The sequence below is a fragment of the Papio anubis genome, chromosome 2 (genome assembly GCF_008728515.1).
Source record: "Papio anubis isolate 15944 chromosome 2, Panubis1.0, whole genome shotgun sequence".
NCBI lineage: Eukaryota > Metazoa > Chordata > Mammalia > Primates > Cercopithecidae > Papio > Papio anubis.
In genome coordinates, this window is record NC_044977.1 from 50,245,789 (window position 1) to 50,259,991 (window position 14,203).

A 14,203-nucleotide genomic window follows, 5' to 3' on the forward strand; every position below is an offset into this window, starting at 1 on the left:
CTTCACCTGGAAGGTGGGGACACTGATGGCACTCATCTTGTTGGGTCATCAGGGGACCCAGTGGGTGGACACAGGGAAGGTGTTCCTTGTGGTGCCTGGCTCCTGGCGGGGCAGCCTGAGCATTTGCTGTTATGATTGTTAGGATTTTAGGGTAAATGGTCTCCAAACTTGAGGGAGCATATGGCTTCATAGTTGAATACTTATTTGGAAAGTACAGATGTGATTACTGAGCTAGTATCTTATGTACATTATAAAACAAACTCAAAATGGAAACTAAAAGGTTCACAAATGTGTAATCTTTTCTTTGCCCACCCAGTGACTGCTGCCCAGAGCTCACCCTCCAGCCAGAGAGAGGGCAGAGGGGGCTGGGCCGGGTGCCCCCATCCTGTGGGGTAGCTGGCCAAAGTAATCGCAGAGCCCTCTGAGAAGGGAGGGATTAAACCTCCCCCAGAGTATTGGTGGGGAACGCAAGGCAGGCTTTGTATTTTAACATTTAGTCCATGTGCCAAGGTCTGTTCTAAGCACCTCACAGCAGTAACTTATTTCATCCTCAACAAGGAGTGTTTCTGTGCTAGCTCTGTTTTAGCAGAGGGGAAACTGAGGCACAGAGTGGTTAAGTAACTTGCCCAAGATCATGCAGCTGGGAAGGAACAAAGCCAGGCCTGGTTCCATAGTGCATGCTGTGACCCACCACAGGCCTCCCAGAAATGGGAGTATCTACCCACGGACAGGGCCCAGATGAGAGCCACTGAGACTGACACCCCTGACTTGCCCAAGAGCCTGCTGCAATAGATGCCCTGACAACGATGTGATCACCGCCCCTGTTTACAGATGCAGAAGCCGAAGTTCAGCAAGCCAAGGGACCTGCCTTAGATCTCCCAGCTGGTAGGTGGAGCTGGGATTCGAACCCAGGTCCAACAGACTCCTCAGTCCATTGTCTTCACCACCAGCTGAGCTGCCTCAAGGAGAGCCCTGTTGTGGGAAGAGCACCGGGCAGGGAGTCCTGAGACCTGAGTTCTAGTGCTGACTTTGCCATTGGCTCATTGTATTATCTCAGGCAATCCCCAGAGAAGGCCTCAGTTTCCCCTGGGTAACATGGGGCAAAAGTTGAACTCATTGGTCACTTCCAGTCTTTCAGCCCTGATGTTCCCCGGGCACCACCAGAGTCCAGGAGAGAGAGGCTAGTTTGGTTTAGGAGACCAGGAGGGCTTCCTGGAGGAGGTGAGACTTCAACTAACCTTGAGGAGGGGCTCCCATGGTCACATTCTACATGAGCTGAGTGGTCAGCCCATTTTACAGAGTGAAAAGCAACCTGCCCGAGGCCACACAGTGAGCAAATGGTAGTCTCTGGATTTGCACCCAGGACTGTCAGAGCCCAACTCTTCAGCACAGTGGACTGAAGGAGAGGAGGTGACCTCCACCCCAGGAGCCTTAAGACATAGAACACCAACAGTTAAGGCATAAAGCAGAGTGTGCCTGGCACACAGTTGGTGCTCAATAAATGTCTAAGGGAGGAAAGAAGGAAGGAAAGGAAAGGGCCCATGACAGATTCCAGCCTGGCAGACTTCCTACCCACTGGCATCACCAAGCAGCCAGACCCAGCTGGGCCCCTGTGGGGACAGACACCTACGATATTTTGGGGCAGATCCAGATGCCAATGTGAAGAGCCTAATTAGACTAATTAGAGCAATGTTTTCTGCTCTGCTGACTGCTCAGCCCCTTGGTGTGTGCGGCCCTGGCACAGGAGAGGTCACTGTCTTCCCAGGGTGACGGCAGGACCCAGCTAGGCCCTGTGGAGCCCCCGGAATTCAGAACTTCAACCCAACCTGGTCCCCAAGGCAGCTGATACACCTGGGCCAAATCCTCCCGTGCGCCCAGGCTGGTGCCCACTGCAGAAGTGACCAGCCAGCAGTCAAATGGGTCATATGACTCAGGGCTCCCCTAGTGCAGCAGGGAGAGGAGCGCACAGGCCACCCTGGGCCCCATCCCCACAGCATCCTTGACCTCCTTGGTTTGCACACCCCCTGAGACTGGAGGCTTGCCACCTCTCAGGCTGGCCTTGGCATTGCCCTCCTGGGTTACAGAACAGGTCTGAGTGGGCTGCCTCGGTGCAGCATGGAGGCACACCACACAGCTGGTGAAGCCCAGGCTTAGGAGTAAGACAGACCTGGGGGCAAGGGCTCAACCTCTCTCTTCTTTAGCTTCCTGATTTATAAAACGAGGAGAGGCCCAGTGCAGTGGCTCACGCCTGTCATCCCAACTGTATGGGAGGCTGACGTGGGAGGATTACTTGAGCCCTAGAGTTTAAGACAAGCCTGGGTAACATAGTGGGACATGACCTCTACAAAAAGTAAATTAAAACAAAATTGGTTGGATGTGGTAGTGCACACCTATAGTCCCAGCTACTCTGGAGGCTAAAGTGGGAGGATTGCTTAAGTCTGGGATGTCGAGGCTGCAGTAAGCTGTGATCACACCACTGCATTCCAGTATGGGCGACAGAGCAAGATCCTAACTCAAAAAATAAAATAAAATAAAATAAAATAAAATAAAATAAAAAGTGGAGAAAAATAGCACGTTTCCCAAAGGATGGTTGTGAGAACTAAATGGGTTAATATATGCAAAGCGCTGAGGATACTGCCAGGCACAGAGTAAGCACAGTCATGCAATGTGCAATGACATTTTAGTCAATGGCCGACCATGTACATGATGGCGGTCCTACAGTATTTTAATGAAGCTGAAAAATTCCTATCGTGTAGTGATGACTTGATGATCCTGACCTTATGTAGGCCTGGGCTAATGTGTGCGTTCATGACTTCGTTTTTAACAAAAAAGTTTACAAGGTAAAAAAAATTAAAAGTTTTAAAATAGGAAACAGCTTATAGAATAAGGATATAAAGAAATAAAATATTTTTGTACAGCCGCACAAGATGTTTGTGTTTTAAGCTAAGTGTTATTAGAAAGGACTCAAAAAGTTGAAAAAGTTTAAAAGTGTATAAAGTAAAAAAGTGACAGTAAACTAAAGTGAATTTAGTGTAGCCCAAGTGTCCAGTGTTTCTGAAGTCTGCAGTGGTGCACAGCCATGCCCTACGCCTTCACGTGCACGCACCACTCACTCGCTGACCCACCCAGGGCAGCGTCCAGTCCTGCAACGTCCAGTCCTGCAAGCTCCATTCATGGTAAGGGCCCTGTACAGGGGAACCACTTTTTATCTTTCACACCATATTTTTACTGTCCCTTTTTTATGTTTGGATATGTTCAGGTCCACAAATACTTCCCGCTGTGTTCCAACTGCCTGCAGTGTTCATGCAGTCATACGCTGTACAGGCGGGTAGACTAGGAGCAAAAGGCCACTCCATGCAGCCTAGGTGTATGGTGGGGCTGTGCCACGTGGGTGTGTAAGGACACTCTCTGTTGTTCGCACAAGGAGATTGCCGAAGGACACATTTCTTAAAAAGGCATCCCCATTACTCCACACAGGATAGTGCTGACTTCTTCTGCCCTCCTGTGTGTGTGGAGTGGGGCCTGGTGTTTGTCCTGCCTCCACACTGACACTTCCCGAGGCCCATAGCTAAGGGGGCAGAGCTGGGTTGTGACTCTGCCTCCAGTGTTCATCTGCCCTTACCTCCTTTCTGCTCTGCTGGAGTTTGTTCTAACCTCTAGCTTCATCCAGGGGAGAAAGATAAAATAGCTCACAACTGGCAGGACAAAGCAACCCACTGCCACGGATGCCAACAGCAAACAGCCAAGCTGGATGTTTCAGGGCGCCCAACGGCACCCCTGCTCTTGTGTGACATTTCCTGCCCTGGACTGCAGCTCTCCGTGGATGTCTCTGCCCGCTCTTCTAGGTCCTGGGCTTCTTGAGGCCTGGGCCACGGTCCTCCATTATGTCACCTCACCATGGCCCAGTGCACAGGGTCCTGTGCATAGTAGGTGCTTCACATGCAGGCATTCACTCCAAGGCTACTTACACGCTGGACCCTACACTAGGGGCGGGGGATGTGGTGGTCAGTTCCAGGTCCCTGCCCCTTGGGGACCTCGTGCCATGGTAGGGAAGGTAGTCAGTGACAAGCACACAAATGCAGGAGGTCCCTGCGGGGCGTGGAGTGCCAAGACTGAGATGCGTGGGGAGCTGTGTGGAGGGCTGCTGGAGTGGTGATTTGCTATTTTAGAAAGCAATTAGGGGAGGCCTTCCTGGGGAGGTGACATTCACGTCAGACAGATCTGGGGGCTAAGAAGGAAGCAGCCAGGGGAGGGGTGAAGGAAGAGGTGATGCAGGCAGAGGGGCTGATGTGTAAACACCCCCAGCTGAGACTGAGTGTAGGGTGTTGATGGCTTGTAGGGGAGCCACAGAGGGGTGGGTGGCAAAGGTACAACGATAAGCCCTGGTCAAGGGTATGGGGATGATAAGAATCAATGGAAAGGTCAAGCAAGAGTGTGACATCATCTCATTTATGTTTTGAAAGAATCCATCTGGGCTGGGCGTGGTGACTCATGCCTGTAATCCACGCACTTTGGGAGGCCAAGGCGGAAGATCACTTGAAGTCAGGAGTCTGAGACTAGCCTGGGCAACATAGTGAGACCCCATCTCTACTAAAAATTAAAAAAATGTAGCCAGGTGTGGTGGTGCGTGACTGTAGTCCCAGCTACTTGGAAGGCTGAGGTGGGAGGATTGCTTGAAGCCAGGAGGTGGAGGCTGCAGTGAGCCTTGATCACATCACTGCACTTCAGCCTAGGCAACAGAGTGAGAATCTGTCTCACGAAAAAAAAAAAAAAAATTAAAGTAAAAAGGAAAAAAGATAAAAGAATCCCTCTGGCTGCTGAGAGAAGAATGAGTTGCAGAGAGCTCGAGGGGATGCATGGATGAATGAGGAACGAGTCCTCCAGCAGCTTGGAGTGAGTAGCTTTTACTTCACAGCAGACTAGAGTAATTACCCTCATTACCCTTGTTCCTCTGAGTCAGCAGGACTTCCGGAAACCTGAGCTTTCTCAACAACAAAGCAGAAGGAAGAACAGTGAACTCACGCTGGTACAAAATGGAACAATAGCTGGTGGTGCGCGAAGGCACCTGTGTCATGGAGAGTCAGGTCACTTGCCAAAGCTCCAACAGGCCCCGAGAGTTATACATTCAACTGAGTTAATTTTTAACAAAATAAATCTAACAGGGATAGTTTAGGCTTGGCCCACAAATATACATGGTCCATACTGTGTTTTATTTATTTATTTAAGAGACGAGGTTTCCCTATGTTGCCCAGGCTGGTCTCCAACAACTGGGCTCAAGCGATCCTCCTTGCCTGAGCCTCCTGAGTAGCTGAGACTACAGGTGTGAGCCACCACACCCGGCCATACTGTGTTTGAAACAAATCTGAAATCTTTGCTGACGTTTCAAAAGAAGACTTTCTGTAAAAATCTAGATATCTAGCTTCCTTGGAAAACTCCAGAGCCTTGGCAGCCCAGGGTCTGCATCCCCTCCTGGCCACAGTCAGGGAGCAGAGCTAAGTCTGCCTCTTTCAGATGTTTGCTGCAGTCCCCACCAGTCCTTACTGTCCTCCCAGTCTAGTCACTGGTTACATTAATGGTGCCCAGGGCATTTGAGTTTGTGATTCCTATTTTTGTTTGCAAACAGAAAATTCTGATAATTCCAAGGTTTGGTGATGACGCGTAGCAGCTGGAATTTTCATCCTCTACTGTGGCAGTCTAAATTGGGGTGGCCACTTGGGAAACTATCCAGTAATTTCTAGTAAACTTGAAATTATTTAGCAAATTAGAGGCATGTTTAACATGACCCAGCAAGTCCTGTCCTGCCTTTATACCCTAGAGGAACTCATACCCACACCCACCTGAAGACATGCATAAGCACAATTTGCTGTCACCTAGAAGTAACCCAGTGGCCATCAGCAGAAGAAGGATAAATAGCTCTACATTGGAATACTATACAGCAATGAAAATGAATGAGTTATAGCTATGTGAATGAACAAATGAATGAATGGATGAATGAATGATGGAGACACAATGTGAGTGAAAAAAGCAGGTCTCAGAAGAATACAAACAGAATGAGTCCATTTCTATAGAGTGTCCAAACAGGCACACAAAACAATATGCTATGTAGGGAATAGACTAGAGGTAGTACAATTAAAAAGAAAATCAGAGGAATAACGAACATAAAGTCCCAGCTAGTGATTACTTCTGAGAAAGGGAGAAGGATGCACAGTAGTAATGTTCTATTTTATAAGCTGGTAGTAGAAATTCAGTTTGCAATATTATTATCATTTTAAATTATTATTAATATTAGTTGTTTTAGAATTTTTTTTTTTCTTAAGATATATTTTGGCCAGGCATGGTAACTCACACCTATGATCCCAACACTTTGGGAGGCTGAGGCAAGAGGATTGCTTGAGCCCAGGAGTTCGAGACCAGCCTGGGCAACATAGTGAGACCCTGTCTCTACAAAAAATTTAAAAGTTAGCCAGGTGTGGTGGCTCACACCTGTAGGACCAGATACTTGGGAGGCTGAGGTGGGAAGATCGTTGATTTCTTTCACCGCAACTCAGTTTTGCATGTCCCAAAGCTTCACATAAATGGACTTATACAGGATGTTGTCTCTGGGGTCTGGCATCTTTCACTCAGCGTGCTGTTTTGGAAATGTGTCCAGGTTATTGTGTGTATCAGTAGTTCATTTCTTTTTATTATGGAGTAGTATTCCATAGTATGGATGCTCCACAGTTTTCCTTAGCCACATCCCTGGTGATAGAAATTTGGGTTGTTTCCAGTTTGGGGCTCATATGTGTGTGACAGCTGTCACACATATTTGCATATGAGTCTTTGCGGAGACATGTTTTCATCTCTCCTGGGTAAAGAAGCTGCAAGTGGAATGATTGAGTTATTCAGTAGATGTCTGCTTAATTTTAGGTATCTTATAAATCCCCTTAGCTGTCTGAATTTATAGGAAACTTCCTGATGTTTTCCCAAATATCTGCACAGTTCACACATCCTGCGGCGGAGTCAGAGTCCCAGCTGCTCCTCATCCTCATGGCACTTGGTGTTGTAAGTTTAAAAAAAAAAAAAAAAAAAAAATGCAGCCATTTCTGGTGAGTGTAAAATGGCATCTGGTTATAATTATAATTTTAACATTTTTTGTTTCCTTGGTGCTGAGCATTGTTCTATGTGCTTATCAGCCAGATACCTTCTTTTGTATCTGTTCAAGTCTTCTGCCATGTTTCACAGTTGGATTATTCATATATATATATTTTTTTATGACAGAGTCTCACTCTGTCACATAGGCTAGAGTGCAGTGATGCTGTCTCAGCTGACTACAGCCTCTGCCGCCCGGGTTCAAGTGATTCTCCTGCCTCAGCCTTCCAGTTAGCTGGAATTACAAGTGTGCACCACTATACCCAGCTAATTTTTGTATTTTTAGTGGAGACAGGGTTTCACTATGTTGGCCAGGCTGGTCTTGAACTCCTGACCTCAAGTGATCTGCCCGCCTCGGCCTCCTGAAGTGCTGGGATTACAGGCATGAGCCACTGCGCCTGTCCAGGATTATTCATCTTGTTACTGTCCATTTTTAGTTATTTATATGTTCTAGAAATAAACCCTTTGTGACACACACACACACAAGCACACACACACACACACAGAGTCAATATTGTTTCCCAGTCTTTGGTTTGCCCATTAGTTTTGTTAATGTCTGGTAATGAGCAGAAAATTTGAACTTGGATGAAATCCAATTTATCCATTTTTTTTTTCTTTTAAAGTTAGTGCTTTTTGTGTCCTGACCAAGAAACCCTTGCCTCTCTAATGTTGCAAAAATATTAATATGTTTCCTTTATAAACTTGGCTTTGTTTATTACATTTAGATCCATTTCAAATTGATTTTTGAATCAATTGCAGCAGTTGACATATATTTTTTTTTCTATATCTATGTCTCATTGTTTCAGCACCATTAGTTAAAAGTGCTTTCCTTGGCCAGGCATGTTGGTTCATGCCTGTATGAGCCAACGGCTCCCACCTCCTTTTGGGAGGCTGAGGTGGGAGGATCACTTGTGGCCAGGAGTTTGAAATCAGCCTGGGCAACATAACAGGACTCTGTTGCTACAAAAATTAAAAAATTAGCCAGATGTGGTGGTATGCACCTGTGGTCCCAGCAACTTGGGAGGCTGAGGCGGGAGGATTGCTTGAGCCCTGGCTGTCAAGGCTGCAGTGATCATGATTGTCTCAAAAAAGAAAAAAAGTGCTTTTATTACCCTATTGATTTGACTTAATTTGCTTTGACTTATTGTTTTAAAATGATTTTTTAGTGGTTATAATCCTCTGTTGTATTTATATTTCACATTTGAAAAATGGCTGCCCTCTCAGTGCCACCTCTGTGCAGATATTATGCTCAGGGCTGGGGAGAGTGTGGTGTCATGACAGCCCCTCTCTGGCCCTGTGGAGCTGACAGTCCAGCGATAAGACTGAGATTGCTGAGTCAAATAATGAGGTGGATATGGTTTCTCCCTCATGGAGGAGAAATTAATGGAAACCAACTGCTAAATGTGTGCTGAGGGAGGCCCTCCCAGGGAATATGTTAATGTGAATAAGATCTGAAGGTCGTAATGGACCACAAGCTCAAGAGGAAGGAGACCTTCCTCCTGTACATCTCAGACCCTCTCCTCTGTTCTGTCTTGTTTGGGGATCTTTGGCTCATCTTTGAGAAAGGGACAGAGCAGACAGAGAAAAATCTAGAGGTGGCTACAGAGTAGGGAGAAGGCTGGAGGTCCTGTCCTATGAAGAGCAGGAGACAGGTAGGTCTGAGGTCCAAAGGGCAGAGCCAGGACACTCTCATCTTCTAGATAGGCACAGGCAGGCAGACCTCAGCTCTAAGCAGGGAAGTTTTATCCCAGGCATGGACTGTCCAACATCTCTATAGGTTTCCAAAGGAGAGGGAGGTTTGTCCTGAACCTCAGTAAGTCCCCTCTTCATTACGGTGTATTATTTGAAGGCTTTCTGAGGCTTCCATCCCTCCACACCAAGTTTCTCTGACAATAATGGCCACCTTTGTCCTTGGGCTCTGTGGCCGCTGGTCAAGGCCCTCAGATAGGGACCCAGCCCTTCCAGGCTATTTACTGGAAGGACGCTTTGGTTCCCCTTCACGCCCAGCAGCAGAGTGGGAGGACCCAAGAAAGCTCTGTGGAATGTGCCGCCAGCCCCTTGGCTCTGTCTGGAATTTCACGGGGACATTTTGCAGTCACTAAACTTAGCACCAGGGCCTATGGCCTCTGAGTAGGCCCAGGCATGCCAGGGGCTAAGAATGAATCACAGAGTGAATTGTCAGGAAAAAATGTGATGGGCTGGGCTCTGGGGACTCGTTTTACTGTGGGCAGGGGGCATGGTCCTGAGAGGGAGTCTCTGGGACCCCTGGGACTCCTGGGATCTGTCCCATCCTGTTCTCCTTGGCCCAGAGATGCAGCCCTTAGCCCAGAAAAGGGTCTATGCTCCATGCTTTTGGGGTGGGGCATCTGGTCTATCATGTATTCCACAAATATTTATTGAGGGCCTCCTATGTGTCAGCCACCCTGCTACCCCCTGAAGATGCTGTGGGAAATTTGGCAGACACTGTCTTGTCCTCTGGAGTTTAGATTCTCCTGGGGAGGACAGATGGGTTCAGACCAAGGGGGCTATGGGAGCTCAGAAGTGGAGTCCCAAGCAGGGGAAATCAAAGGGAGATTCCTGGAAGAGGTGTCTAAATGGAGACCTGGAGATGGAGGCAGAGCTCAGCTGGGGAAAGGAAGGAAGGGTGGTTCAAGCCCTTGGGGAACTGGGAGCGGTTCCCTGACACCCGGCCCAACTGCTTCCCATCCCACCATGGTGCCATTTGGACTTTTCGCCCGTTTCCTGGAGACTACGTCACATGAGAGAAAGAGGCCACTCTTAGGGGTTGGGCAAACTTGGTCTGGAATCCACGCTCCCACTTTCTAGCTGTTACCCACAGTAAGCCGGCCTGCCTCTCTGAGTGTCAGTTTCCTATTCTGTACGATGAGGGTAGTAATGGGTCCTCCTTCCAAGGGCCAGGGTGTACCTAAGTGAATGTGCTGGGCACAGTGTCTAATGCTCTGCAGATTGTCGGTAAAGGGAGCTCTTCCAACCTGGCCCGCAGGTCCCATCCTCCATCAGTCTGTGAGTGCTGCCCCTTCTCCAAAGCCCTACCCAGGGACTGGCCCAGGAAGGCAGTGGTACATGCTGCTGGGGCCAGGAAGCTTTGTTTTTCACGTAGCCCCGGGCCTGTGGCTTGGGAGGAAACGCCAACTACGTAGGGAGGGTTGCCTAAGTGCCTGGATTGAAACCCTCCTCCTCCACCAGCCCCGCCTGCCTCCTGGGGGGACAAAGAGAAGGTCAGCCTCGCTTCTGTGGCCAGCAGCCGTCAGTGACAGGACCCAAGTGCTGCCCTTGGTTTCTCTCTTCTATGCGGATGTGGCCCTGGTGGCTGCCAGCCCTCAGATGGACAGGAACAGCTTTCCGCTGCCTTCACTCCAAGGACGCGTATGCACCACTGACCCACATCTGCCAACCAGTCCCACAGGTTTACACAGGCAAGGGCAGAGGTCTGGGGGACCCTTTCCTGTCCTGTCTGCCTGTTTCAGGAGCTTCTCCAGGCTGGGGGTTGGGGGATAAACCCCACGTAATGCTTGACCTCTTCCGGGACTGCCGGCCTCAGGAAATCCTGCCTATAATTTGTCACACATTCCCTAGAGGCTGCTAAGTTTTTATTTTTAGGATTTATTGAGCACCTCCTGTGTGACCCAGGGTCATCTCATGAATTACTCTACCCCATAACCTGGGGGCAGGGTCATCCCCATGGTTTAAAGACAGGGGATCATGGTGCAGAGAAGTGAGGTGGCCACCTGAGGTCACACAGCCAGGAGACGGTAAGCTGGGAATGGAATCCAGCCTGCTGACTCTGAAGCTCACTGATGCCAGGAAAGGACTATGAACTCAGCAAGGGAACCCCTACCTGTTACAGACAAGAAAGCTGAGCGGCAGGGGGAAACTGTCAGCAGCCATGGGAGGCAAAGCCTGTAAACTGAGTCCAAGGGCTCTAAGGGGACAGAGCCAGGTTGCCCAAAGGGTCTAGCAGTGGATACGGGCCAGATCTTGGACTCTGGATAATCCAGTTCAAATTCCAGCTTGCCCTAGCACTGTGCAGCACACACAGTGAATGTGCAGTAAACATGATGGAGTGGATGAAAGCAAGGCGGGAGTGAGGATGACCTTGTGAGTGCCCTTGATCTGGGCGACCAGAATGACACGCTAATGAACCAGGCTGCCTGGAGCTCTCTTATCTTCTTACTCAAATGGCACCCCTCTCCCTGCCAACTCCTCTGGCCATGGTTGACTGGGATAAGGGTTGGCACCAACTGGGCCAATCACAGTCCACCCTCCCTGGCCACAAAAGAGTGGCCCAGGCATACACAATCTAAACTGGGCCAATAAGTCTCAGCCCAGGAATGTTGTTTTTAAACTTGGAACACAGAAGATTGAGTTCAGAGCCTATACTATATGACACTCGGGGACCAGAGGCAACCATGTTTCCATTTATGTAGCAGCAGTGAAGGTGGCAGCAATAGTCTCCATTAGGATCACTTTCACTCGCAAGTCAGAACAAATCTGTCCCTCAATGGCTTAACAACTAAAGTTATATTTTTCTCATGTGACAAGACATCTAGAGACAGGTGACCACGGGCATTGGTTCAGCCACTCAATGAGGTTAGAACTGGAATTTTGTGGTTTTCTTGCCTTTCTCTTATGGGTATAAGATGGCTGCTCCTGCTCCAGTCATCACATCTGCATTCAAGGAAGGATAAAAAGGGGAAGGGCTAGGCCAATCGTGTTTGACATTTTTTATCAAGGATACAAAAACTTTCCCAGAACTCATAGCAGGTGTCTGCTTACATCTCCTTAACTAAGACTATGTCTCATGGCTGAGATGGTGAGGATTGGAAAAAGCATCCTGCTGAAGAAAATCAGGGGTTATATTTTGTTTTATTTTAGACAGGGTCTAGCTCTGCAGCCCAGGCTAGAGTACAGTGGAGCAATCATACCTCACTGCAGCCTCAAACTCTTGGACTCAAGAGATTCTCCTACCTCAGCCTCCCAAGTAACTGGGACCACAAGCATGCCCCACCATGCCTGCTTAATTTTTTCATTTTTTGTAGAGGTAGGGTCTCGCTCTGTTGCCCAGGCTGGTTTCCAACTTCTGGGCTCAAGTGGTTCTCCTGCCTCGACCTCCCAAAGTGTTGGGATTACAGGTGTGACCCACTGCACTCAGCCAGGGCTCTTTTAAATGAGAAGGGATGCTAGGCTGGCAACCACCTGCCTCCGTCCTGTGGCAGTCTTCAAGTAGTAGAGAAAAGGGATGGGGAGAGGCTTGTGGTGACATCTGAGTGGCGGATTCTAGATTTTGGTCTAACTTTCCCTTGAATGCTGTGATTCCTTAAACACCACTTTTGGGCTAAGGTGGTGTAAATGGGTTTCCACACTAGCTCAAGAACTGCTCTGGATGCCAAGCCCATTGGCTCCTTCTGAGGACAGTGGCTGCCTAGGAATCTGTGCCCATCAGGGGCCATGATTGGGTCATGATCTGGTTGCCATGCCAACAGTGGGTGGCCCAGTAACCTAGGACCCAGGACCTGGCACAGTGACAGTCTCCTCTCAGGGAGGGAAATGAAATGGGGTAGCCCAGCCCTAGGCTTCCCAAAGACAAAGAAAGAGGGCTCCAAAATGTGCCAGTGTGCTGGGTGGCAGAGAGCAACCACTACCCACTAGGGTGGAACAAGAAGTGTGAAAGACCAAAAGGGTTTCTCTGGGGAACGCAGGAGACGGGGCCATGCTCAGTTCTGTGAGATCATGTCAGTCTTGGTGCTCTGGGCAGAATTGGCCTTATATGGGGATAACAGACTATAGAATTTGATGACCTGGGTCCAAAGCCTAGCTTGTGTAGAGTTAGCTCTCTGAACCTCAGTTTCTCCACCTGTCAAATGTGGCCAGTAATAGTTCCCATCTCTGTTGGAGATTAAATGAAATGTAGTAAAGCACTTGGCATACTGTCTAGAACATGGTAAGTGCTTAAGAAATAGTAGTAGTTTTCTAAAGAATTGTTTTTGTTTTAGAGACAGGGTCTTGCTATGTTGCCCAGGCTGGACTCAAACTCTTGAGTTCAAGTGATCCTGCTGCCTCAGTCTTTTGAGTAATTGGGACTAGCAGTGGGCAATAAATAGTAGTTTTAATATTATGATTATCATAGGCCCTCAGGAAACATTTGTTAAAAGGAAGTAAAAAGAATAAATTAGGTCCCATCATTAGCCTTGCCACAGCTTGGGGTCACAAATCTGGACATAGTAGGGTGTTGCTGGGCTGGGCAGGAAGCAGTTAGTATTCCCCAGCCCTCCTGGGTAGGCTGTGGCTGAGGGCAGCATGATGACTTCACAGGCAGATGTTCCCTGTATCCTCTTTCGGATGAATGATGGGCAGCATTTGCCACCATAACATGCTTCTGGAGGAGCTGCTGGACTGCTCCACATGGCACAGGCCAAGAAAAGAGCTGCTTGACAGCTCTAGTCCAGTATCTGAAATGCACCAAACAGCCCTCCAGAAAGGCCTCCCCACATTCTCTGAACAAAAGGCACCACTGCTCAATCAGAAACATGGACTCTGTCCCCAATGCCTCCTCTTTCCTCACTCCACTTCCAATCTATCCCAAGTCCCATGACTTTACCCCAAAGAGCTCTCTAGTCTGCACCCGTCTCTGATTCAGCACCCAACATCCATCAGGTTGGCAGCTGTAACAAACAGTCCCAGGTCTCAGGGCTCAACACAAGGAAGGTTTGTCCTTTTTAGCACAGTCCAATGCAGTGAAGGGTGAGTCTCTGCTCCATACAGTCATTCAGCAACCCAGGTTCCTTCCAGCCAGTGGCTTTGCCACCGCCCAGGCCTTGGAGTTCTGCACTGGACCCTCTGCAGGAGGCGAGAGGGAAAGAGAAACAGCCCAGAGGATTGTATAGGACGGTTTCCTTGGCCAGGCCAGGAAGTTCCTTACATCACTTCTGCCCACATTTTATTGGCTGGAACTAAATCACATGGTCCTACCTCACTGCAGAGGAGCCTGGGAAATGTAGTCCAGCTGAGGGCCCAGGAGAAAAAGGAAGTAAGGCAAACATACAACATTGTCTCT

General features: G+C 48.7%; 1 long non-coding RNA gene across 1 annotated transcript in view; it reads left to right on the forward strand.

Moving 5' to 3' along the window:
* Positions 1-14,203, forward strand: part of LOC116273733 — a 38,194-nt gene that overhangs the window by 14,807 nt on the left and 9,184 nt on the right. The gene's annotated exons all lie outside the window — the stretch shown is intronic.